The sequence below is a fragment of the Amblyomma mixtum genome, chromosome 1, assembly GCF_055824585.1.
Source record: "Amblyomma mixtum isolate Tamu chromosome 1, ASM5582458v1, whole genome shotgun sequence".
Taxonomy (NCBI): Eukaryota; Metazoa; Arthropoda; class Arachnida; order Ixodida; family Ixodidae; genus Amblyomma; species Amblyomma mixtum.
The window spans coordinates 323,144,229-323,169,602 of NC_143012.1; the positions used below are offsets into that span (position 1 = coordinate 323,144,229).

At 49.7% G+C, this 25,374-nt stretch overlaps 1 protein-coding gene across 3 annotated transcripts in view; it reads left to right on the forward strand.

Moving 5' to 3' along the window:
* LOC149372742 (solute carrier organic anion transporter family member 4A1-like) overlaps window positions 1–25,374 on the forward strand; it is an 80,601-nt gene that overhangs the window by 35,390 nt on the left and 19,837 nt on the right. The window contains exon 1 of one of the 3 annotated variants that reach the window (XM_089567281.1): window positions 16,106–16,147. The exons of 1 other annotated variant lie outside the window; for it this stretch is intronic. The gene's annotated coding sequence lies outside the window, so the exon portion shown is untranslated. Of the gene's footprint in view, window positions 1–16,105; window positions 16,148–16,422; window positions 16,519–25,374 lie in introns of those variants that run through there. One more of the 3 variants, XM_089567282.1, reaches the window with a different exon arrangement.

Here is a 25,374-nt window from a genome sequence, read left to right on the forward strand (position 1 = left end):
CACATTCAGCAAAGCTTACGACATCGCCGTTCGAGCGGAGAGCGCCGGTCACCAGCAGAGAGGGATTCGCCGGAACACCGAGCCGGTACACCAGACAAGCAACCAGGTGCGCAAGCCTTCTGTTGTTGTAAAATCGGTCAAAAAGGCACAACGCTGCTGGCGGTGTGACGATCAACACAACCCCCAGGGATGTCGATTCCAGTCAGCCACGTGTAATTTTTGACACAAGCGAGGGCATATCGAAAGAGCATGCATTACGAAACGGAGACTTGCCAAGATAAAGTCACCTTCCCAGCCTAATCACAGCGTCAACGCCTCAGAGAATACGCCGCTATCTGATCTCCATGGAACAACATCAGCAACACCATCTGTGTTGTACGACCTGAACACCATGAATCTCGGCACGCGACCGAAGATTTTTACAGAAGTAAGCGTACATCACCAGCTGATTAAGTTCGAGGTGGACTCCGGCGCAGCCTGTACTCTGATCAGTGAGGACACGTTCCGAACTTCATGGCCATCTGACGCACCCGCCCTGCAACAAGACGACACGCACCTGCGAACGTGGTCAGGACAGAATCTGCCACTATTGGGCTCTGCCAACGTGCAGGTTAACTACAACGGCCAGACCCATACGCTACCTCTGCTTGTTGTGAAGGGCACAGGATCAAGCCTTCTAGGGAGAAACTGGTTTTCTCCATTAGGCGTGATGATATGCGGCAAACATCAAAACGCCGATGCGCTAAGCCGTCTGCCACTAGACGCAACTGTTGACGAACCATTTCCACCAGGAGACGTTCTGATGTTCGAAGCACTGCCAGAACCTCCGCTTACAGCAGGCACAGTTGCAGCATCTACGCAGAAGTGCGCAGCTCTCCGGCTAGTTTACACAGCTGTTCAACAAGGCAACGTGCATAGACTCAAAGGGGACAACTTCGACGCTTACCGCAGGCGAGCTACAGAGTTGAGCACCCATCGCGGCTGCATCATATTTGGGTCCCGAGTTGTGATGCCGAGAGAACTACGCGCACAAGCTATGTCTCTCATCCACGCCGGACATCGGGGCATCGTTGCAATGAAAAAGTGTGCCAGAAGCTACATGTGGTGGCCTGGCATTGACAACGACATCGAAACAGTGGTGCGAGAATGCAAGCCTTGCCAGAGCAGCCGGAGCGCCCCGCCGAAAGCTCCTGTCCCAGAATGGGAAAAGCCAGACACACCATGGCACACACTGCACATTGATTTTGCAGGACCAATTGAGGGCTGCACTTTCCTTGTGGTCGTAGACGCCTACACAAAGTGGCTTGAGATAAGGCAAATGGGACAGACGACTTCGGCAGCAGTCATTGACAACCTCCGATCACTATTTGCAACGTTCGGCCTGCCGCGCAAGGTAGTGTCGGACAACGGAACACCGTTTGTGTCTGCGGAGATCCTCAAGTTTTATCGCGACAACGGGATCTCATCAGTTACATCGGCCCCCTACCACCCAGCGACAAACGGACAAGCCGAGCGCTACGTAGCCGAGCTAAAACGCGCCCTTGAAAGAGATCAGACAGGCTCGCTGCAGCGCCGCCTTGCGCGCTTTCTCTTCAAGCAGCACACGACGGTTCAGAGCACAACAGGCGAGACCCCCTCGAAAATGATGTTCGAGCGTGAAATGCGAACCCAGCTCACAGCCATCCTCCCCGAGCCAAAGGCAGAGACGTTCCGGGAAGAAAAAGCAATTCCGCGCTGCGGCACGCTTAATGAGGGGCAGCGCGTCCTCGCCCGACAGTTTCTGAAAAAGCCACGCTGGGAGGAAGCTACAATTGTCAGACGCATAGGCCTGCGCTCTTGGCTCGTCAACATACATGGCACAGTAGCACGCCGACATCTCAACCAGCTGCGTAGATTTACGACGCCGTCTGAGAGCTGTCCGCCAGCGGAGAGAACACGTGCACCATTTTCCCACATAGCCTGGCACCTCTTCCCGGAAGAAGAGACTTCGCCCAGGACAGACCCAGGAGACACAGCGAACAACAGCCAGCCTACAAGTGTTTCTCCCCCGAGCGCACAAAGCCAGCGCGCCTCCACGCGTGAGCGCCGACCCCCTGCACGATACCAGGCAACTTTCTAAGGGGGAAGGAAGTGTTGTGTCCCCTTATTGCTTTTGTGTGTGTGCGCCCCCTCCTAACGACCACTCACATTCCCCTCCTAACGACAGTTCGCATCCTCCTCCTAACGACCACTCAATCCTCCTCCTAACGACCGCTTGCCCCTCGTCGCACGCTGTCGCCGGATGCCCCCCCCCACGGTGCGCCCCCGCACCCTCCTCCTGTTCTGGGAAGCCACTCCCCCCCGTGGACGCTTCTCCACTCCCTCCTTTCTTCGGGCGGCCAGTTCGGCTCCTGCCTCGGTCGACGCTGGTCGCACCCTCATCGGCTTTAAATAAACGAAGTCTTAAAGTACCGTGTGCGTCTTCGCTGCATTCAACACAGCGACCGGACACGACAGCGCCTAAACAAAACGCTCGTTTACTTGACCCTGGATCCGTTAAGAGCTCGTTCAAACCTAACCGCCCGCAGTCGGTACCGAGATTTAGCTCCTGAACGGTTTTCCTAACCGCGTATTCTTTCTTCATTGAGTGCAGAATGGTTCTGAAATTGCACTCAGTGAAAAGGATTACACAGGTGACTATCATCATCTGGCAGCGGTGGTTGGTACGAGTCTTTGGTTCGTAACTACTGCGGCAGTAACTAATATTTGTTAGTCGCTGTGTCTCTTTTCAGCGGGAGTTTGTTTTCCTTCTCACCGTGTTTCCTCCCCTTTCGACCCTGCCTGAAGGCATGCTGAGATATCGACTAGCTCAAGCTCAGTACGTTCTTTGTTCTTTGGATGCTGAAAAGCTTAAGGCGGGCGCTGGTTCGCTCTTTTTGTCACCGTGTTGCTTCTTTTTGAAAAAAGTATAATGACGACGTTCGTTCCAACTCCCGAACTGCGCAGTGTCGCGTCGCTGAGCTTTAAGCCTTCGGTACGCCGTTAATCAAAGGGTGTTAGATTTAAATCCCTTGTCACAGGCACATGTGGCTTAACATGCGCGGAGAACTGTCATTCCAGCCGTCTTAGAATACGGCCAGCGAAGACGTTTATGCTATTCTAGCAGTGCGGAAAAAAAAAAGAGAGAGAGAGCGTAAGCTTCCCCGTATAACGGCAGGGATCAAAACTGGACCTGAATCCCGGCGCTTCTGTTCGCTTCACCACCGACCTTCTTTCATCCAGGACTTGTTCACTTCCGGCGTGCTTCCGTCCGTATACTCCTTACACCTCGCGGAACCCGAGAGGGCTTAGCAATGCTTCAACTGACGCACACTGGCCCGAACTCACGGAAGAAATGAGGAGAGGGGGTGGCAAAAGAAAGAAGATGGACGACGTGGTGCACCTTCTAAATCCACCGTCAGCTGTGGCGCGAGACTCATACGCTGCAACAGAGCACCCCCTCTCTCCGTACTGTTTCTCCCGGTGCAGTGTTTCGTGATCCCTGCGTGGAACAAATCCCCCGCCGCGCCGCCTGATAGAGCCATTCATTCTCGCGCGGGCTTATCCGCCGCACGGGCAAGGGTCGTCTCTGCGGGCTTCGTGAAGCTTGGAACGCGAGCTCGAGCTTCTGCTGTCGCGGCCTCCGTTAGCGGGTGGATCCCTTTTACCGTCAGGAAGCCCTGCGAATCGCACGCGCCGAGACACCGCTCGTTCCGGCTGCCTGTCATGCGGGAAAGAGTGGGCAGCGGGCGTCGGAAGGATTCCTCGCGTGGCCCTAGGTCGGCGCCGAGTTCGTTCACCTCTGGTGCCTGCGAGGAGCCGCTCACTTTCGGTGTGATGGCTCGCGCGCGCGCAGGCTTTGGGCGAAGAAAGGACGCGGCGCTAATGAATGACTCGGGAAAGGGGGCCACGCACGCGTCTGCCCCGTGTGTGTCTGGCCTGAGAAGCCGCCCGCGGGACAAGCTATCTCTTTCTCTTTGGCGCGTAGCGGAACGCCGAGATTGCTCCGCGCGTTCTCCTGCGTGCGCGCGGTAGGAGCTGCTTCTTCGGGGAGCAATCTCTCGAAGCGCTCAACACGTCATTCACTTCCGCACCCGCGCCCGTGGGCCCTGAACGACTTGTCTTCCGCGTGTGCTTCTGCAACTGCACAAAGATGGAGCTCAGAGGAAGGGCTATGAGAATACATTTCTTGGCGGTACCCTTGCACTTTTGGTTGTTCCTTCTTGGACACGATCGCCGAGCGTGTCCATTCATGGTGGAGCTTAGGGGAAATAATCCTCACGAGCAGACGCTTCGCTGTCGCGGTACCGTTTTGAAAGTCACAGGACTTGCTTCCGTACCTCGGACGAAAATAATGCTCACGATAGTCCGTTTTGATTTCAGGCAAGTTCCTCCACCGAATCTGCAATTTTAAGCTGCGTTTGTGGTTTTGTAAAGTCCGTTGATAGGCCCTTGTGCAGACGTTCGTGATGCTTCCTCAGTATATCACTTACGTGAAAACAAGTTTCTGCGCCACGCATGAGATATATTGCATGAGCCGAGAGGCATTGTATAAGGACCATCCGCTGCAATTGTGAGCTCTGGCTCTCTCTCCTTAAAGGCACTGAACCTTAGCTCAGTGACCGTAGCAGACACTTCTTTAGACAGCTCACAGCCACGCAGTCTGTGTCCTTTCTCAGCGTTCGGAGCTCTGCTTTCATCGCTTCGTCTCTTCCTAACGATGACAAAGTGTGCGCGCCTACACAGCCTCTGTCACTCCTTCCATACAGAGTCAGGCGTGAATGTGTTCCGATTACGAAGCTCTGAGGGAGAGGTCGATTGCCCCTTAGAATACGGTACTACACCCGAAGCAACGCTATCGTCCATAGTTTCGCGCCAAGTAGGAGCCGGATATCGTTTCTGTTTTCCTCCCGGCCTGGTGCGTACGCGCGATTTACGCTTGGCTTGCGCAACGTGAGCGCTTGTATACGGAGGAACCCCGCTTCACTGGCACGACTGCAACATCTAATCTGTGACCAGGCAGCCTCGGGCGGTGTCATCTTCGCCTGCGCGGTCATTGCACTTCGGACAAACCCCTTTTCGTTCGCCCGCAGCTGGCCCTCACTGCTCCCGCTTATCAGTGCTGCCCGCTTCCCGCTAATTTGCACACGCTTTCTCTCCTTGGGAGAAGAGAGGAGGCCACAGCGTAGAGCAGATGTACGCATGCTGGAAGACCGCTAAATTGGACATATTCAACTCATGTTGTGTTGCTGAAAGGAAAATGAATAAACCCCCACCTAAACAACTCCACCGGCTGTTTATTTAAGGTGTTTAAAAGGACTGCTATCTTTTTGTGTGTGTGAGATTGTTTAGGTAGATGTAAACTGCTCGCATTTTTTAGACGTAAACTGGAACGGCAGTTTGCCACGCCCATACGATTTGCCTCAGTCGCTTGGGTGTCTATATCAACCATTGAATAAGTAAAAAATATATGCAGCGTATGTCCGCTTGGTGGCCTTAAAACGTCATATACTCGTATGCGTTTTTTTTTTTTTCGTGTCATTTTACACCACTCTCCGCTACGCAAGTTGTACTCATTCTACTCAGTCAATGGGAGTGTCCATCATATGGGATGTTGCATGTATGTACATAAAGACCATTTTTCTAGAGGATTGAAAACATGCCAGAAGGCTTCATATTTCATGAGCTCCTATAGTAGAAATGACCACTTTGATTTTCCCCTGAGGTCAACGCAACGCTGCTCCATTAAGCCTTAGTTGATATTCTGTTAACGGACTTCGTAGGTGAACGTGGTAGTTCGCCGTTCAAAGCCAATGCTGAATTCTATATAAATGACTTTATGCGGCGGTGAAATCTATTCGTGCACTGCTAGGTTCGGTTGCGTTGTGTCCTAAACGCTAACTGCTTCGGACTACAACCATCTGCTCCGCGCGGTTTCCATTCTTTTGTGCCGTCGCTTTGTTCGCATGCAGGATCACCTTTTCGCTCTTTATCAGTTGGAGTGCGCTCGCCTTCCTTATATGCATCGGGCATGCGCTTTCGGACAAGCTACACGAAGCCAGCACTCTCACGCCTCTCAGAGCTATGTCCGCAATTCTAGTAGTATTCCACTTCAAGCTATCACTGAACGAATCGCTATCTGCGCTGAATGAGCAAGTGACGATGAAGTGCGCTTGTGTAAGTTACAGTGGCCTCTATACACGTTCGCATGCAGAATTCAAGTGATGCCTTATCGCTATGCAAACGCCGCGCTTACTAAGGCTGCACCTATTGCATCATGCGTGCTGCACTTGTTGCAGAAGCCAAGTTCACACGTGGGGCTCACGCTTGAGGGTATTATCCCGCTGTAATCTTTCGGACGCAGAAAATGCTGACTTGTGACCTTGCGCGGAGTAAGGAGGAAGACTCCAAATGGAAGGGGAGGCACGGTCAGAAAAATTTTCTGGGGCAGTGAACCGCATAATGTTTACTCCCGGAAGAAACACTTTCGTGAAGCTTTTTTCTTATTCGCTGCACTTCCAAGCTGGGCCGTTAACGCAGAGCTACAGGCGGCGGCAGCGAAGCGGCCACCGAAAGTGGCGGTTTTGAAGCAATGCTAAGGTGCAAGCATATGCGCGCTTCCGCTCATGCATATTTGTTTCCTCGTGGTGTAAGCGTTCCGTGCGTGATTCACTTTTTGTTACCTGTAATAAAGAGCATATCTAAGTGAAAGACAAAAAAAAGTGCAGGCAAAACAACTTGTCAGGACAAATAAATTTCTTTGGTGACCATGGGGGGGGGGGGGGGGGGGGAGGGGGGGGGTGTAGCCTTATGGTATTCTCCTGCTTAGCTTGTTGTTGGAAAGTGATGAAGAGATCGAGTAATCGACATAGATCTATAGTTCTATGTGATTGGTGGCTAATGTCCAGATGTGACAAACCTGGCCTCAAGCTGCCCCAGACAACTCGACTAGCGTTATTACTGCGCTAGATATATCCGTCTGACAAAGCGTAAATGAAAACTAAAGGTCGTAAAGATAGGGATTACAAGCCAAACAAGAACCAGTCGTGTTTACAGCCTCTCGCGAAGCTGCTGTCGTGCCCCATATCTACACGACTTCATGACAGTACAAGATAAACCTTACTGCTTTGGTCTTGCCGCGCAAATATGGCGTGTCTGCTCCTGTTCTCGGTTTGTGTGCATGTGTTTATCGGGTTGAGTGCTCGTTCGAAAACGCTTAGACGAGTTTGCAGACGCAAGTCCCGCTGCATCCTTGTACGGAAGGTCGAGTTGCCTCTCCAAGACATTTGGCCTGCTCTCCAATGATAGTCGCTTCCTTGTTCTTTTTTTTTCACATGAGAACAGCAAGCGTGTTCAAAGCAGTCCTTTCCCTCGCCGCATTCTGTGTTTGCTCGTGCGCGTTGGCATTGAGTGAGCACTTCACGTCACGTTTGTCAACCTGAAGGGAGTATACGAGCCTCTTGCAGCACTGACACGGCTGTCAAGACTGGTCGCTTTCATGTAGCGAGCAGCGATTGGGCATTTTGAGCACACGCCGTGGTCTCCAACATGTTCCCTTGTTCCCGGTTTCTCGATGTCTAGCTATGGGATGTAGGCTCATAAGATCGCCGAGGCCTGCGAGAAACTGTAAAATCGCTAAAGCGCACTATCTTTCATCGCTTAGCTGTGCCGAGGTGTTCCGAGACGCATTGAATTGTCTGCTGAGAGAATATTTCTTGCTCACAGCCTTAAGCTATTCTTATGATGGGGAAAATGTTTTGCTCGCTCCAAGTTGACTGCAAACATAACTGTGCTATTAGGCGAGTTCTTACAATTCGTTCTTGCCTCTTTTACCCGTATTGTGTGATTTTTTTTTCTTTTTGTGGAACCTGAAAAGCAGAACGCCCGGGTCCTTGGAGGGAGTGAAGAATAGCTTTTTTTCTGATTGTTTTCAGGAGTAAAGAAAAGCAAACAGTCAGCGCCGGCTTTTTCAAAAAGCAAAGGTACGGGAGGAGGTCCAAGCACTCCTTCCGCGTCACTCTATTTGCGCAGCTCCTAAGTGTCAGGCCGTGTTGCGCACGCGCAGCAATACGAGCGCAGTGGGCTCTGCAAAGTGGAGAAGGGCGTTTAAGCGCTATATAGAGCTGGCAGTGCGCCGCCGTCCTGGTGCGAGGAACAAAAAGAAAGCGCTCACCCCGCTCACTGACGGTGACTGAAGGACCAAGCGCGAAGAGGGCCCTCGGATCTTTGCACAAGACCGGGCGGTTTCCCAGACCCTTCTTCTTGAGGCACTCGAGCTTTTAAATCCCTGTTCCTTCTCAAGCACGCTTAGAAGACGTGGTCGTCGGAGTACCTTGAGTGCAAGCGGTTCGAATGGTGCGGCGCTCTGAGTACACCAACTGCTTCACCCCCCCCCCCCCCCCTCCCACCCTTTATTCCTCATTCTCCCTCTCTCTGCGTATTTCGTCCTGGTGTTTTGGTGCAGCGCCACGAGAGCTTGGTGTCGGGCCCTGAAGAAAGCGAACAACACCGGTCCTCAGGCTTCTGGAGCCTCCGCCCCGTGGTTGTTTGAAAGGTCACTGAACGCGAGAAATTCCTTCAAGCTCTACCATAAGCTTGGCATATAGCTGCGTTCGTGCTTTCAAACCCAACAATGAAGTCGAAAGTAGAGTCCGAACTTGTCTGATAACTTCTGGACCGCTATCAGGAATGTTCTTCGTATCTTTATCTTCGTAGATATTGTGGCGCTAGGAGGGGATAGTTAAAGGCGTGCACATTTGCGTTACGCATACCTGTCTGGTGCCCTCAGAAGGGGAAGACAAAATAATCTGCGGACCACGACTGTTAGCTGAGACTACTTGCTGTTTTGTACACTATGCACGCTGCAGCGTCGAAACAAACGCGTATGGGGAAGCGCCTTTCTACCTGAATCGATTGATACGAGCACGGGGGCAGAAACAGCTGCATGATTTATGACACTGAGCACAACTTCACACCGTTAATCTCTGAAAGACTTTGATCCGACTGACTCGTATCACCCGAATAGCGCTGGGCTATAGTACGATTACTGCACAACCACGATACGAAAGAAATAGTGCCGCCATGGAATTAGTCACAAGAGCGTTAATAGAGGCAAAAATAACGAGTCATCCTGAGGAACAAAGCGCAGAAATGTTTGCTACCGGAAAAGTTGATTAGTTTAATCTGCGCATCATTGTCCTATAGCGTTTTGCACTCCACATTGCGAAGGGGCAGAATGTAGAGAGATTAAGATGATGACAGGAAGCCACGATCAACGCGAAATGCACACCAGACCAGTTAGCCTTGACGAACGTGCACCGTGCACATACACACGCGTAACAAATGGGTTCTCTCTTGAGCGTGTGCATGACTTTCTTTCACACCTCATTCAGGTTGTGCGGCGCAGTACCCAAGTAAAAGTGGAAGGCGGGAAGAAGCCTTCGTCACTGTGCGCTAGTGTGTGCCGCTGAAAAGCGAGAAAGCTCTCCCGCGCAATTCGCTCGGGGTGCAGACAACGCTCGGAAGGGTTCGTTCTCCCTACAGCCGCCTCTGTGCCGCACTCTTGAGTGTATAGCCACTCGTGCCACCCTTCTCTCGAAGGTTCCCTTGCTTCAGTTCATTTTCTGTGTGCCTGTCGGCCGAAATTTACTTTGCAGCAGCTGCCCGGGGACGTCTAATATTTATAAACGCGCACCCGTCAGCGCTCCCTCTTCTCGCACTCGAGCGAGTTCGAAACGGGATCTCCGAAAAGATAAAGGTGACAGCAAGGAGTGAGCCTTTTGTACCTGTATTTTGCGATTGCTTTTCCTGATCCTTCTTAAAGGAGCGTTTGTGTGGAAGAATAAACAAGAAATTAAACAGCTCCTGCCACGGGGCCGTGTGTTTCGAATGCCTTTATGTGAATATGGCATCGCTGTCGTGAACACTGGTGTATTTTTCACATGAAAACTTCATTGTGCTGTCTGCCATTGGCTGTTGGAACAGGATGGCTCATCTTTGCGTGCCGGTTGCTCATGCACTAATTGTTAGTTGCTAGTCTGATCTGCTCTTGAGAGCCACTCTAAGTAAGCGATTTTGCTTTGTCCTGAATTCTTTCTGATTGTAACCTCCAAAGTGAGAGAAGGGAGACTTTATTGCGGCGAAATCAAGAACCCAGGAGATGCTCTTCCGCTAGGCGGACAAGAGTCAGCTAACCGTTAGCCATCCTTTCTCCCTAGTACATCCGAGTGGAAAAATATTCCCGCTAAACTTTCTTCCGACAACGCTTACAATAAATTGGCTCGTTTCAGGACACGAGCCTTTATTTCTTGCATTTTAATTCTCCGCACATCTTGTACAGCAGTGCCCGAAGGCCAGGTTTCCAATACAGTGTCTCCCAGACATCGCTCCTATACTCTACGAGGTGTCGTTATGACGTCTTCGCCGCTTTTGCGGCCTTTGCTTCGCCGCGCGCAGGACAGGAATTTGTGCACGTATGTAATGCATCCGAGGTGCACTTCTGAGTATAGCTTCGTATAGACAAAAGGAGACGCCGCTGCACTATACACCTACCGCTATGCAGCTGCGAAGCTGTCTCATGTTCGCTCCGCCATCACGCTACCCGCGCCGCTCACGTCTGTTGGTTTTCGTGGCGAATGAAGCTGCACTGGCGGTGCATATGGGGGCTTTTATATGGCTGAAGAGAGGAACGACTAAAGAAAAATAAATTAAGGTAGTGCTTTGTCTTCTCTGCGCTCGTTCCGTCTACTTTTTTTCTTGGAACATGTGTCGTGCTATGAAGTAGTCCGTCCTTAACCATGAGCCAACCAACTCCAAAGCAAACGCCTTTGTTCAGTGACGTAAAACACTGTCGTGAGTACTATCACCTTGCTTTTACCATGTTCGGTTAGTCGAGCCCTCTATAGAGCAGGAAGGCATAGTCAACAAAATCTTCACGGAAAGTCTGTATTCGGTGTCTGAACGTACTATGCGAGGAAAGAAGGTACACAAAGTCGCATACTCACTCAGTCCAGCTGTCAAACTGTCCGTATTTCATTGTGCAAAAAAAAAAAAAAACACGTGCTTGGCTTTCCTACACTCCATCAGCTTGTGTTATTGACAAGAAAGGCGCTGTGCTTCTCCAGCTAATATATGTTCGCGGTTTTCTTGTGGACCTCACCCTTCTTGACAGAAGTGTTGTTTTCTTGTTGGAAATATTAGCCAGTTCTCCACAAATAAATTTCAAGCCATACCTTAGCCGTCGTTAATTTATTAAGTGGCTTTACCGATATCAATAAATGATAGCTTAATCGATCAAGCCGCCGGAACAAAAGAGCATGTGCCTTTCTTGCTGAACTTTGCTGTAATTCCCCTTCAAACGTTCGGGCGTAGGAGTGCGGGCTAGATGTGTAAAGAACAGAGATGACCTCAGTGGAAGTTGCATTACAAACTAATTTCAGAATCCGCCAACGGCCACCGAATAGTCTGCAGTTAGCCTGCAAGTTTCACTGCAATGAAATATGTCCTCTTCAATTGCTTGTTAGTATTCTAGTTCGCTTTCTTGCACCTGTTCTACTGTCAAACAGAAACATCTCAGAACCCTCCCACGAGGACGCAGGGTTCTGGTGTCCTCACCAGCCGCATGGCAAAGAATTTGTTGTCTCTATTGAAATGGTGCATACTCACGATGGGGGATTTGCCGAGGTAAACTTTAATACCGGTGGTTGCCTTCTTTACAAAGTCTTTGTCTTCCCATCTTACGCATCTCTTATCTTCCAGCTACTTACCAGAAGGACGCGGGTTCGATCCCGGCTGTGGCGGTCGAATTTCGATGGAGGCGAAATTCTAGAGGCTCGTGTACTGTACAGTGGTGAGCAGCCTTGTCTAGAGCGCTCGGGCGGTGCACTTCCTTGCAAACAAATCCAGGTTTTGTGGCAGCCTCTAGGGTCCAGCTGCAACGCTTGCACGGAAGTAGCGCCAGATAGCCTCGTAAACAAAGCAGGGACGAAAACTTTGCCCTGTAATGAGGGGCTGCTCTCTAATTTCGGGTTTTGTTACCAAGTGCGCACTGCTCAAGCGCTCTAGACAAGGCTGCTCACCACTGTACGATGTCAGTGCACGTGAAAGAACCCCAGTTGGTCGAAATTTCCGGAGCCCTTCACTACGGCGTCTCTGATAGCCTGAGTCGCTTTGGGACGTTAGACCCCAATAAACCAAACCAGCATCTCTTATCTTATTAATGAACCTTTTTAAGCGATATTTGCGACGCATTGCAGCCACTTCATAACGTCATATACGGGCTTTACTTCAACGAGCCGATTATAAGTGGCCTTTATCACACGCTATAATCAACTGAGCAAGAAGATTGTTAAAACTAAAGCTGTATTTAAAACTCGGTGCCTCTGCTGTAAGCTTCCTCCGTTGTTTACTCATGGCGGGGCCCGAGCTGTGACGCGGTTTCCAGGGCGATATATTCTAAGTCCCTCCATCTGATCCCCGCGATTTATCAGGGGCTGCTTTGAATTGCAAATGCCACGCCAAGCGCGCAAAGTGCCGCGCTCATGAAGCTCGCTTTCTGCACCGCTGACGTTGAAATTGAGAAACCGCTCTAGCGTTCATTCCCTGCCGCGGCTTTTGCCTCTCGGCCATCCATCGGCCGTCACACGCGAGTCCCGTAAGTGGAGACGGCTGCTCCATCAATTTGCACGCAACTTGACCGCCGGTAAGCTTGGGTGACGGGCGTTCAGGACGGGTTGCAAAGCACGCCATGGCTTCCGGGTAGTTACTTTCAAAGTGAAAAGAAGAAATACGGGCACTTTGGCAGCCGCTGAGCCTAGCCTTAGGCCTAAACCATAGAGGCGTGCCGCTTGGGATATAAACTATAGCTTACGATCATTTTGTAGAAACTTTTATTTGCCTTAGTGGCTTAGCAACCATAACATTCTGGGGCTAAACACAAGGACCCCCGTGCGCCTGCGGCGATCGCATGCAGATGCAGGCGCAAGCAAAAACTTTTGTCGCTGGCATTTTTATGGTAGCTAAAGGAATCCATATGGTCAAGACTTGGAGCCCAGCATGGCGGCACCTCGGTACCACACTGCAGAGGTGTTGCACCAAGGGAACGGGAACGTTGGCCCTTGACAGTGACGTCGATGCGGTGATAGTGTGTTCGCGGCCGCATCACGAGTTGTGATTTGTTAGGGTGGGCAGGCCAGGTACATCTCTTCCGTGAGCCTCTCGACCGCCTCCACCGCGATTCTAAAGGTGTCCTGTGCCGCCCGATCGACCCTTCTGTGGTCCACAGTGTAATATCGTCCGTATACACTGTGTGATGCAGGTCGGGAATTTCGGGCAGCGCCCGTGAGAGTGCAATCATGACTACGTTGAAGAATAAATCAGAGTACAGCTCCATGCGGGGTGCCTCTATTTGGAAGTGAGAACTTCGGAGGGACAGCGTTCGGGCGCTGAATTGGGTCGTGCGGTTTGTGAGAAAAGCTTTCTTCGCATCGTTCCAGATGAGCGTTCCACATCCGGTGGTGGCTAGTGTGTGGAGGATGTGGTAGTGCCCGACGTTGTGCACGTCCACTGCTAGTATGGCCCGGGTATTGGCCGTGGTCTTCCGTGTGTGGAGAACCGTTCTTTCCAGCTGCAGTAGGACGTCCTGTGACGAGAGGTGCAGTCGGAAGACGAACTGGGTCGGAGCGAAAACCCCGCAGATCCGAGGTGCAATTGCAGGCGGCGCAGCACGCTGTGCTCGTACAGTTTGCCTGCGCAGCTGGTAAGCGAGATGAGTCTGTGGTTCTCGAATTTGAGTCAATACTGTTGTGTTGTGGAATGCTGCAGCTGTTTGCACAACTCACAAAGAGCCAGAAATCGCCCGTGGAAATTCACCGCTTCCCAGGCAAGTGGTATAAAAAGCTGAGGAGTGAAGCGTCGATCGCAGCATCCCGCAGAGTCGAGTGTTTTCTTTAAAATATTTTGACTTAATTTGCATCGCGTAGCAGTATTATTTATCGTAGGTGTAACTCTGAGACTGACACGAATGCTGAACTCGCTCGCTGAAGACTCAGATCAGCCCTAATGATTTTCGCTTGGCGAAGGCAAGGCGCGTCTGTAGTAGATAGCTTTAAATTAATATGACCGCATAGCAGATATTAATAGGATGGACAGTTTGGCGAGGTTGTTTTGGTTCATTTCGAATTAGCAGGGCAGAAACACAAAACACGGAGCCTGAAGCGGCAAGCTTTCAGTGATATGCGCGTGTTGGTCGCTTATCCATTTTCGGGCTTTGTGTTTTTCGAGGTGCTTCCCATTTCGAAATGTCACTTAACGACACTTGACGGCAATTTTCATTGCAGCTGAAGTTAGTGCGAGATCATGTTAGCAAATCTAGAAACTTCTGGCTCTACCAGGGCAGTGGGCGCTGCAATGCAAGCGAATGTAAACTTTATGCAAACCAGCAGTGCGTTATCATTAACGTCCTGCAAAGCGTTCGGTGAGGCTACGTTTACCTTTTTAGTGCTTAAATCAATGATTGGTCGCGAGATTGGCTGCCGTAAAACCCCTACCGGGGGCTGTAATAGAAACAACCACCTGCTGGTAGTGGTGTGACGACTTCGCGCGATCTATGAATCTTCAGTAGAGAATGACCAGTTCTGTAGGCATTAATCCACTAAAGCCCTTAAGGCGGATCTTAAGTGCCCCTTGCTTTCGCACGTGTACTCGGTTTAACTACATTAAGCCCCTGCTAGTTTTTTACTTGTATTACGTGGTATTACGAGTATCTGCGTGCAACGATCAATTCAAAAACTCCCGGAACAGTCGCGTACGTCTTCGCAGGCGTTTTTTTTTTTTTTTTGTCCGCGCAAAGCGACGCGAGGCAACCGCGCTTTCCGTTGGGCAGCCAGCGTGTGGGAAAACCCCATGTGTACTTTCTAGCCTCCGTTATTCGCGCTGAAGCACTCGCATAGCAGCACTCAGGTTGATCGGAGTTCTCCAGCGCCTTCCTTCGCACCGCGTGTCGTTGTCTCGGAAACCGTCGCTAAATCGTCCGGATACGCCCTTTACGTGACCGCGGCAGCTGTGTTTCTCCTGTCCGGGTTCCTTCCTTCTTTTCCTTTCTGTTTAGTTTTATTCCTATTTTTTTTTCTTTCCGCGCTCTTCATGCCTTCCTTGCTCGCTTTCTTTTCGGTAGTCACGTACGTCGTTGAGGGGCGCTCTGCCAGATATATATCTTCTCACATCTGTTGTTGCTCCAGGATTCCACGCTGCGGGTTCCGGCGCAAATAAATGCCGACGCCAATGCGTGTGTGTGCGTGAGTGTCTCCGATAGCACCGGAACCGACCGCGGAGGGTGAGCGATGTGGACCCTCCGGTGTCTGTACCGTAATCTCCGCCGTTTAGGCTGCACAGTTTTCGGTTTGCTACTGTTCTTGATCGCTTATTCCTCCCCCACGTGGACTAGTGCTTCGAGGGCGTTGGCTGACCGCTTTTTTATCGTGACCGACGTGATACAGCGGTCGAGTGCGGCGACAACAACCGTTGGCTCTGCGGGTTCGTCTCAATCATCTTCGTGCCTTTGTTTTGTGGCCGATAAGCATATCTCTGGAAAGAATGTCGTACGCCAAAAAAAAAAAAAGGACGAAACAGGAAGTAAAAACGTCCCCTGATAGGAATATAACGACGGGGATGTGAAACGAAAGTAATGGCGCCATGTTATGACGTCAATGAATGCTCTTTATTTCTGCTTGGATGGATCTTTGTCATCGCCTCAGAGTAACACAGCGATAGAGTGAGTGCAGGTCAGGCATGTTCCAAGTTAAAGCCTCCTGCTGTTTTTTCCCTATGACTGCTGACAGGGAGTGTGAAAACCTTGCATCTTCCAATAGAAACGACATTGTCAATGTCATTACTTGAGGGACAGGTGTTTCCTCGTGGATACTTCGAATCCTCAATATTTGCTCGCGAATTCGCAAATCGCCATGTCACTTGGCCCTGCTTCCAAGTTATGCGCCGTCAAATGCGGTACATTTCTGGCCACCCTCCCATATCTCACGCGCTCCTCCTTCACGGCTGCCGACTTCCCTTTCTTATCTTTCAATCTCTCGCGGTCGTAACAGCGGGTATCCACAACTGGACGTGCGTACTCTCGGTGCGTATTCTGTCCTTTTATATACTTCCTTTTTTTTTATTTCCCCTTAATTCTTTGGATCGGATGCGCGCCATGTACTACGCTGCTTCCTTCCACCACTGGCACCAGGAACGGTAGCAACGCCGTATCCAGGCAATGAAACCGATGTTGGCGTGCGCTTGGCATCGCCGCCGACACCTTGATGCGGCCCCTCCGCATCACCTCCTCGCCGATCCCTCCCTCTCGCCCTTGGTAGCCTCCGTTTGTTTGTTTCCGACGATACGCGCTCTGAATTCCTGCGGGACCGTTCGCGGCGGGATGACTCGGCTGCGCGGGCGCCCGGCTGATCCATCACTGTCCCATCCTCCTCCTACTCGCCTCCATTCCATTCCGTTAGTTTGCCTTTTCTTTTCATTCTCACTTCTTTCATTCTCGACGTAGCCCTGCTGCATGCACGACAGAGAGAAAGATAGAGAGAGAGCAGCATATAGCTGCTGTGTTCAGGTATATAGTGTCTAGCTTCTTTTAACTCCCCCCAGTTGGAAAAAGGTGGGGGAAGGAGGGAGGGTTGGAGTGAAGTTTGTTGCGTGCGCCTTTCACCTTCGCTTCCATTTTTGGTCATTGGAGTGAGTGGCAGAGTGGGAGGCGGTGCTTTGCTTACTTTCGTTTATCTACTGTGACAGCGGGCGATCTCTTATTGGCTCAAAAAACCCGGAGGGACGCAAACACGAAAGCGCTGCTGACGCGGTGGTGTCGTGACCGATGATAGTGGCGAAATATTGGTTGGGAGCGCGTGGGTCCTGGTGAAACGTGCGTGAACTGCTGGCTGTTCTCTACTGTTCAGGTTTTGGTCAGTTCTGTCCTCCCTTGTGTGGTACCTCGGAATGAACAGTTTCCTGTTCCTCTTCGTAGCCGCATAATGATTCCTTGGCCGCTTGGCAGATTTCTGATTACTTGTACTTTGTCTTGGGTTTTGCCCTGGTGTACGGAAAGTAATATGCGGAAGTGTGCTTTTTCTTACCCGCTAAAGTAGAGCTCGTTTTTTATCAGTGCCTGCGCTCTTTTTGATGACCAGCTATAACTTTAATTTATTGATGCAATTTATGGAATAATTGTAGCCCGGTCTACGATGGTGACATCGGCTGCTGAGTGCACTGTACACAACTACGAAAAGAGCGACGCTTGCGGCAACTTAACTCTTTGCTTAACTAAACTCTGTCTCGGAAATTCTGCCGTTGTAAATAAGCTTGGCTTGCTCGTACACTAGCGTTACCACAAAAGCAAGAAATCAAGCTGCTCGTCATAGTTCGAATCGCGCAAGAGAAATATTTTAGCTAATATCGTTTACGCGATCCTTCTGCGACTGACACGAGCAAATTAGAATGCTTCAGTCAAAGCACTGCTTTCGTTCAGTTTCTTTTTGCGCCTCGGGTATATGTGAGGAGGCGCAACTACGTACTCTCCTGCTCAGTCCTTAACCCAATTCCTTTTTTAAGCAGTACACAGCGCATCCTCTTCTAAAATTAGTTTTCGTTTTGCATTCATTCAGTAAAAGCATTCGACGAGTGCAGGTGCGCCCAACTTCGAAAATGGGACAGAGGTCGCTAGCTGTGGAGTGTGCTAAGTTTTTATAGCTCTTGGTAAACCTGTCTTTGTTTTAAAGTGCACTGTATAGTTGTGAGCATTATCAAAGAGAACAAACTTTTTGCTCAACGTTGGAATTTTCTGGTTATAGATACACTGAATTTGAGAATGACTTTTAGATATTATGGGACAAGCGGAAATGTATAGCTGGAAAACACAAAGGAACTGTACTTGTCACACATAATTATGGAGTAATCAATAAATGAATGCCCAGGTTTGTTCCCTTTCATATTGCCCACGACTTTACTATTACTGTAAATCTCAATTATTCTTGGTAATGTTGACGCTGTGCCTCTCCGCATAGTGTCAGTTTCTTAACAGCTCGTTTACTTATTAAGATATCATCATGATATTGCTTTCGTGCGATCGTTTTAATTTCTTCCTTGGCTGCCATTTTCAACCAATGAAACGTATACTTAAGTGACACGAAGTTACCAAGCATATCAGAAAAACCGTGCATTGACACGGCGCATCAACACTGTACCTCGAGCACTGGTCAAAATCTAGAAGTCTTGGCATCGGAGATGTCCTGTTAACTGTTGCTGATCTGTTTGTGCATACAAATTAAAACTGCTTGACCTGTCGGCGTTTTCTGTGTTCAAGTCACGGCTTTTATGAACAGGCTCTGTCATCAGGATAGCCCGCTAAACGCCGCCATTGACACTTCGCTTTAGCCAGAGCACCGTGTCCCATCTTTAAGTCCTAACAATTCCATGCCGTCTGTGTTACGCAGGAGACGTCATTATAAGGTTCCTTTGAGACAAATAAAGGTTCCAGACTATTACGTTTCGCCATGCTCTGGAAGGTTGTGCGTACGAAAGTTAAGTGAAAAATACGTCAAAATAGGAGATGTCCGTTTATGTCCAAATATCTGGGATCTCCTTTTCACGACGTACATATTTCTCTGGAAGTAATACTCGTCCTTCATTTATTTGCTGTGAATTCTTTGCTTCACGCTGTAAGCGTTTACTCAGCCACATTTCCGAAAAGCCACCTGGTGGCGACACGGGTAGTTCCACCATTTTCCAAACGCTGCGTACACAGAACATAAATACTGAGGCTTTGACAAATGTTTACGAGAGCCCGGGGAGAGCGGCGAGGACCAACCGACTGGAAACTGAATTGGGAATGGTGCAGCCTTCCGTCGTACGGATGAGGCTGAGAGAGCTACAGGCGACAGTGGCGTCGTGGCGCGAAAAGACCCAGATTGTCACCGTGTGTCTCGCGGCTTTATTTTTCTTCCGGTCTCGGGATCTGTAGAGAGGGAAGTGGAAGGCAGGGAGACCCCCCCTTTTGCCTACATAGCCTGAGTCAACCGGGGTCCAGGGCGGTCGGTCCATTAGGCCGATGGCTTCTGAGGAGCGCTATACGCGTGGTAGGACGCTCAGAATGAAAGCGTTTCTCTCCCCTACTTTTCTCTTCCACTTGCTCCTCCTCCTCCTCTGTTTATTTTATATACCGCGGGAGGCTTCCGGTGACGGGAGGAGGAAATTATTTTTATTGCCCGCCCGCCACTTTGCGTCTGTGGGCGCGCCGCACGTGCCGAGACTGCGCAAAAGTAACACTATTGAAAGCGGGGATTGGAGCGTGCAGGGAAGCTGTCAAACAGGAGCGAAAAGAAAATGCAAAGAAAGCGGGTTAACACATACGAAAACAAGGTACAGCGCGCGACCCTCCTGTTTATAGCGCGTTGAACTCTGCAGCGTGAGCTGAGCGTCGTTGTTTTTTGTTTTTGTAAAACGTTTTTACAATACCTTACGTCATAGCGAGCGAGTATAGTAGAAAGAATGTGAGCAGCTTTCTTGACAAATAGACGCGAGTAGTCTAAAGTTGAATAAGTTTGTGTTTTCATAAATCGTAAAAACCGATTCCTTCGTGCTGCGCAAACCTCGTTTGTTTGAAAGATTCGTGGCATTCATGAGCAGATACATACAGTTCTGAGCTGCGTTGAGGAGTTGATTCAAGTGGAAAGTAGTATATTATGGAGTGCTCGTACCCAAACTGTTACTGTAGGCTGTTCAGGTTTTGTTACGATTGGTGTTTTTCTCTTCGCTTTTTTTATGCTGATTACTGCTTCCAGTAACTTCACCACTACTCTTGCTCTGACACTATGTGCGAAATAAGGGAATGGGTGAATTAGACGGGATCAGGGCGCGTAAGCGAATCATCTCAGCACTACTATGTTCTACGCTGGGTGAGCTGGCCGATTCGAGCCATAACTTTGCAACCTTGCTCGACCCTAAATAAGGCATTTTCTCACTCTCTCTCTGTCTCTCCTTGTGTCTGAGCATGTTCTATCGTTCTATCGATAATTGAACTCGGAGGAGATGGAAACTTCCTGTGCTTTTTCAAGAAGTGTAAAGAAAATAAATAAATACTCCGTGTGGAAGATTTCAAATAGTGCTTTACGCTTCTTTGAAAATGTCAAAAGCCTCAGCGTCGGTTGGTTGTTCAAGGAACAAGAGAGGCTGAATTCTAAACAGTTGTGAAAAGAATAACTGTTCAAGCACAGAACACTGCATGCAACAGTGCTTGCAGCGATCTTGCGGCAATCGAAATTCGTTGTGTTCGGGAAAATCAATTGTTTCTAAGCTAGCGCAGTCGTTATCGGTCGAAGCCTTGAGCGTGTATACACGGAATTTGCGCTCGTAAATTAACGAGAACAAATGCGAAGTTTGACTTCGGCATGTTGCGTGGCGCCGCCACAACAGGGTTTCCAAACGCGCGACGCAGTAAAATATCCACGGGGAAACCGGTTCTGGAAGGCAAGTATAATTCGTTTCTCGGTTTCACCGCATCAGGTACGCGTGCACGGGATTATCCAAGGATTCACGAGATATATAGCCCTTTCACTTGCTGAGTCGTTTTTATTTTTCGTTCAAGCCACGGAAGGCAATCTACTATCTTTGCGGACAGAGGAGACGCCTTGACGTGTTCTTATCGAATGCGATCTTTTCGCTTTACTGCCTTAATTTGAAAGTATCGTATACGGTTCGACCAAATTAAAATGCGACTTGCTTATTGCAGTGCTCATTCAGCAGACTTCAGAAAGTCCGGACTTGGTTCTTGCCTGAACCCGCTATTCATAACACATGGCGCTTGCATATGGAAATAGAAGTCCTCTAGCACCGTGGAACATGCTGCACTGCTTTTACTCATCGCAATGAGATAATCACAGAGCTCCAACTGCGTAGCCTTGCAACGATCTTGTCGGTATTGTCCCAAAGATTTTTCATAAATGCGCGTACTAGGCTAACAAGCTACGGCGCACTTTCAAGGTTAGTTGGCTTCTTTCACTTGTCCGCAATTCTAGTTTATCCATCATAATCTGCACGAGCTCTGACCAAAGCCGTATAGTTGATCTGCGAAAGAATGTGTAAGCGGAGGTAACCATCCGCAACATGGGACGTTTAAAAAACCTCACCGATTCCACCCTGTTGGTTTTGCGGTTTATTTAGTACTTTCCTCGGTATTTCGGGGAGGGCGCCCATGAGAGGCGGTCCACTGGTCTCTTCGGCTGTCACGAAGAGACCGCCACGCAGTGTTGGTTGTCCCAAAGGAATTCCTCCCCGACTTTCTATTCGCGAACAAAGACCCCGACGCGCGGTCGCGGGAGGGAGCTGGCATCGGTCGCGGGGTATTCGCGTACGCGAGCATCGGCTCGCCGAAGCAATTCCGGTTTATAGCGAAGCCGGTTTATCACTTACGGAAGTTCGTGACCTTCAGTCTGAGTGGTGGTGTTGGTCCATGGGGTGTTCCATTTAAGTGAAAGCGCTCGGGCCCTTCTTGCGCCGTGCATTTGCTTTGAGCAGGCACTGAAGATATAGTGCATGTTGGCCGGTTTTCAAGCCTTGTGCGCGCACGGTACGAGTCTGAAAAGCGCCATTCTAGATATGGCAGTCACGCAGCGGAGTTTACGGAAATGTGGCGGCGAAGTTTGAAAGATTAAATACAGCGTCACGTCCAGTGCATGTTGATCACATTTGTAGGTGTGCTCCAGTGTCCCTTCAAAGACTCATCTAAGCCATTTGCGCGGTTCTCGAGTTAACCTTTTTTTTTTCTTGGCGATATGGCATTCCGGTTGGACAACCTCATTACGATCGTCGCGTGTCTTATCAGCGGAGCGTTCAGACTTCATTACAAACTCTCCTGTCTTCATTGCAGAGTGTCTCTGTGTTTCATTATGTCTAGCCTCCAAGCGACTGCAAGAATCAGTCGGTGGCTGCGTTATCTCGAGGCAGAGTTCTGTGACACACCCTCGGTTTATTTCTACGGCACGTTCCAAGTCACACAAAGTGGCTCCGCCTTATCTGCCGTTATAAGGGAAATAAAATAGCGAAGAGGTCTTAATAGTCTCTACGTGAGTCGCATTGTAAAACATCGGTACGATGGGCAACTTTGTTACCTTGGGATTCATTTTAAGAGGCAGACCACATGTTCTGCGTCTTTCGCAGCCGCGTTTTCGGCTGCCCGGAGCGAGAATAATGCGAAAGGTGTGGGGTCGTAGAGGTTGGACATCGCCGAGTGCTTTGCGTTAATTTATGTCTCCAATGAAGGCGGCCCTGTGGAAGGGCCCAGAAATGAGGGGTTGTTGACCCAGCCTGACCGTGGCCGGAGATTTGATGTTGTTTGGGTGTACCACTGCATCGTACCGTTCTGTCTTCTCCCCACCTCCTCTACCAGCTGTAGCCGACGCTGCCGTTCCGGCATCCAATCAAACCTAAGAACATGATTGCCTCTCCACGCTGACGCCTCTTTTCCATCCAGTGCCTCAGGTTGTGAGGGGAGGAGAATCTGATGGAGCCTCCGTGATTCATTGTTCTCCAAGCGCTTCTTGCAGACGAGCGTGTCGTGGCCTTCGGCTTCACGCGCGGCTTTATTTTGCTGGGTGATGATGATTCTGAGTTAATAGAGGTAAAGAACTTCTGTGTGGCACTGGGACAGAGTCGAGAATCTTTACGGGGTGACATCCTATCAAAAGGTGGAAGGGACTGATGGCTCTGTGTCAGCGGGGTGTGGCGTCATCCGCATGCACACCTCTCCGCAACGGGTTGCACATCGTCGCTGATAAACAGCAAAAGCATCGTCTCTATGTGATATGATTGTATGTCTGCTCAGGCAGCTACTGTACTATCCCGACGGTGGGCCGGGGGACTTTCCTAGTGAGATTGCTCTGACGTTGCGGTGCTCCCATGAGTTTGCTTACATAAGGCCATCGCCGTCAAAAAGCAACAAACCGTATTGGAATGTTTTTTCTTCTTATTTTAACCTGTATTTTCGTCTCCCATGTCAGCAGCTGCTGTTTTATTTTTTCTTGGGTGGAGCGAGGAGTATTGGTTGGCTATATTGTTATTTTGTAACTGTACTGCCTGGCTTATATATTATATAATACAAGCCGTGCATCGCAGAAATTCCATCTGCGCCTGAAATCCGGCAGCAATTTCGCGCGGAGGTATCACTGAAGCTTCGCACGACATTCTTCACCGAATAAAAATATCGACAACTACGGAGCAGCAAATCTGACATAAAAGAAAAAAAGAATCGGCGTGGCGTTTGGAAACATAAAATCTATACTGAAGCTTTCGCGTGTAAATAGGAAATAGCCGGCTATCTACGTGGCATGCATTCTCGCTCCTTTCCTGCGGATATTTCCCCCTGTGGACCAGCGCCTTCAATTTTACCGTAATGAGATCTCGGGGCCCACATGGCTCCCTCGTAGATTGCTTAGGTTGATTGGATGGGATATTGTTCGCGTGCGCTCCCGGGACAGCACTAACCGCGCTCCTATATCCTCTCCCTCTGTCGCCCTCCTCATTTCTCACGTGGTGCGTGGAGGCGTTCCATCAGCATACGGTGGTCTGAGGGAAAGTGCCCCGTTCAAGCAAGCTGCAGAGAAAGCAGTGGCGCCTCCTGTGTGTGGGATCGCTAGCTCATGAACAGATTGGCTTTGGAACCGGGCACGGAAACAAAGGAGACGCTGTCGTTTCTGAAATGCATAGCTCAGCAGCATGCTATCCGTAATCGACAGCAAAAACCTTGCATCTATAGAGAAAAGAAAAAAAATTGTTGTGCCAACCAAAGGTTGTACTCAACCTTTCTGAAAATTTAGTTGGCAGTCCTGGCTTGGCTCGACAAACAAGGTCTCTAGTGTTCAGACAATTGCTATTACACTGCAATTTATTCCCGTCGTCCTGTCTTTCAGACGGTAAAAAAGAAAAAAAAAGCTATAGTAATTCCCTCAAATTACCACTGTCTGCAGTATGAAGGAAACCGTAGTGGAGGGCTCCATATTAGCTTAACGCGTGCCCAGTGCACGGGCGTTTCCTGATTATATTTCGCCTCCGTAGAAATCTGGCCGTGGCGGTAGGGCATCGAACCCGTGACATCTTGTTCAGATGCGCAACTAATAAAGATATTTAGCATAGCGGAGACGTGCAGGTGCTGGATCAGATTAGCGGATGGCGGACGCGTAGTGGCTTTACTTGGCCCAGCCACTAGGCGTTCACAGGAAGCGTCCGTGTCTACTACTGAAGCGGGCCTTGAAGATATCAAACAGCGACCGGGCTCACGGCTCACCTCATGGCATTCGAACATATCTGAGAAGTTCGTTGGCTAGAGATCTGCCGACGATAGTATGCACAATCTAATCTTAAGCTTTGCCTTCCGACCGCGCTCATTGTCTGTTCGGGCCAGTGGCTCAGACTATGACGCTTATTGCGGATGACCGGAATTTGTCTCTTTTACAATAATTTCATCGTGCAGTAACCTTGGTCACTTTTGGGGGGAACTGATGAGGGCAACACGACGGTATTTGGAGGAATTTTTGGAGCTGTGGGCTGTTTTCGATCATATCATTTGTGGACAATGCCGATGAGGGGAAGGGTGCGCCGCCATATCAACACGGTGCAACGAAGGGTTCGTGCGCTGGCGCCGCCGCTCAAACAACAGCCGTGCGCTTATCGTACCGCGTTGATATCTCGAGTGACGCTTATTTGTCAGCATTGCAATTCTTTGCGGCAGTATTGTCTTGCCAGCGACTATAGATCAGAGTTCTGGGGAATTCCGGCGACGTTGCGCTAAACAGAAGCAATCATTTTTGTATTGAGAAAGCTAGGATCAGGATCAGGTGATGTGAAGTCCTGTAGGAGAGATGCTATAAGAACCTACGGAATGTATGAAGGGCGCGAAGCGCTCCTGCACTTATCTGCCTCCTTTATTGCGTGGCACTGGAAGCATTGTTATGTAGTGCACTTTACTGTTCACCAGAGTATTATTCCTGAGCTGCGTTCAAAGCGTAAGATTACTCTTCACAACGCAAAGAATGTTGAGCGTTTCATTGAGAGTGTTCGCGTACAAAACGACCAGCGACATAAAAAAAGATACTTATAAGACTAGGCTAAGTTCGAGCTATTGTTTACCTTGCCAAATAAAATAGTGCTGTGAAACTAACTCCCAACCGCTTTTCGTGTCTCCTTCACTAATCAATGAGGCATCTGTAACAAATTACAGAACGTGCACTTTTTGCGTCAATTCATTCTGTTTTTATATTCTCTTCTTGCTAGCAGGATGAAATTAAGAAAAATTTATCCTCCATGGCGATTCCT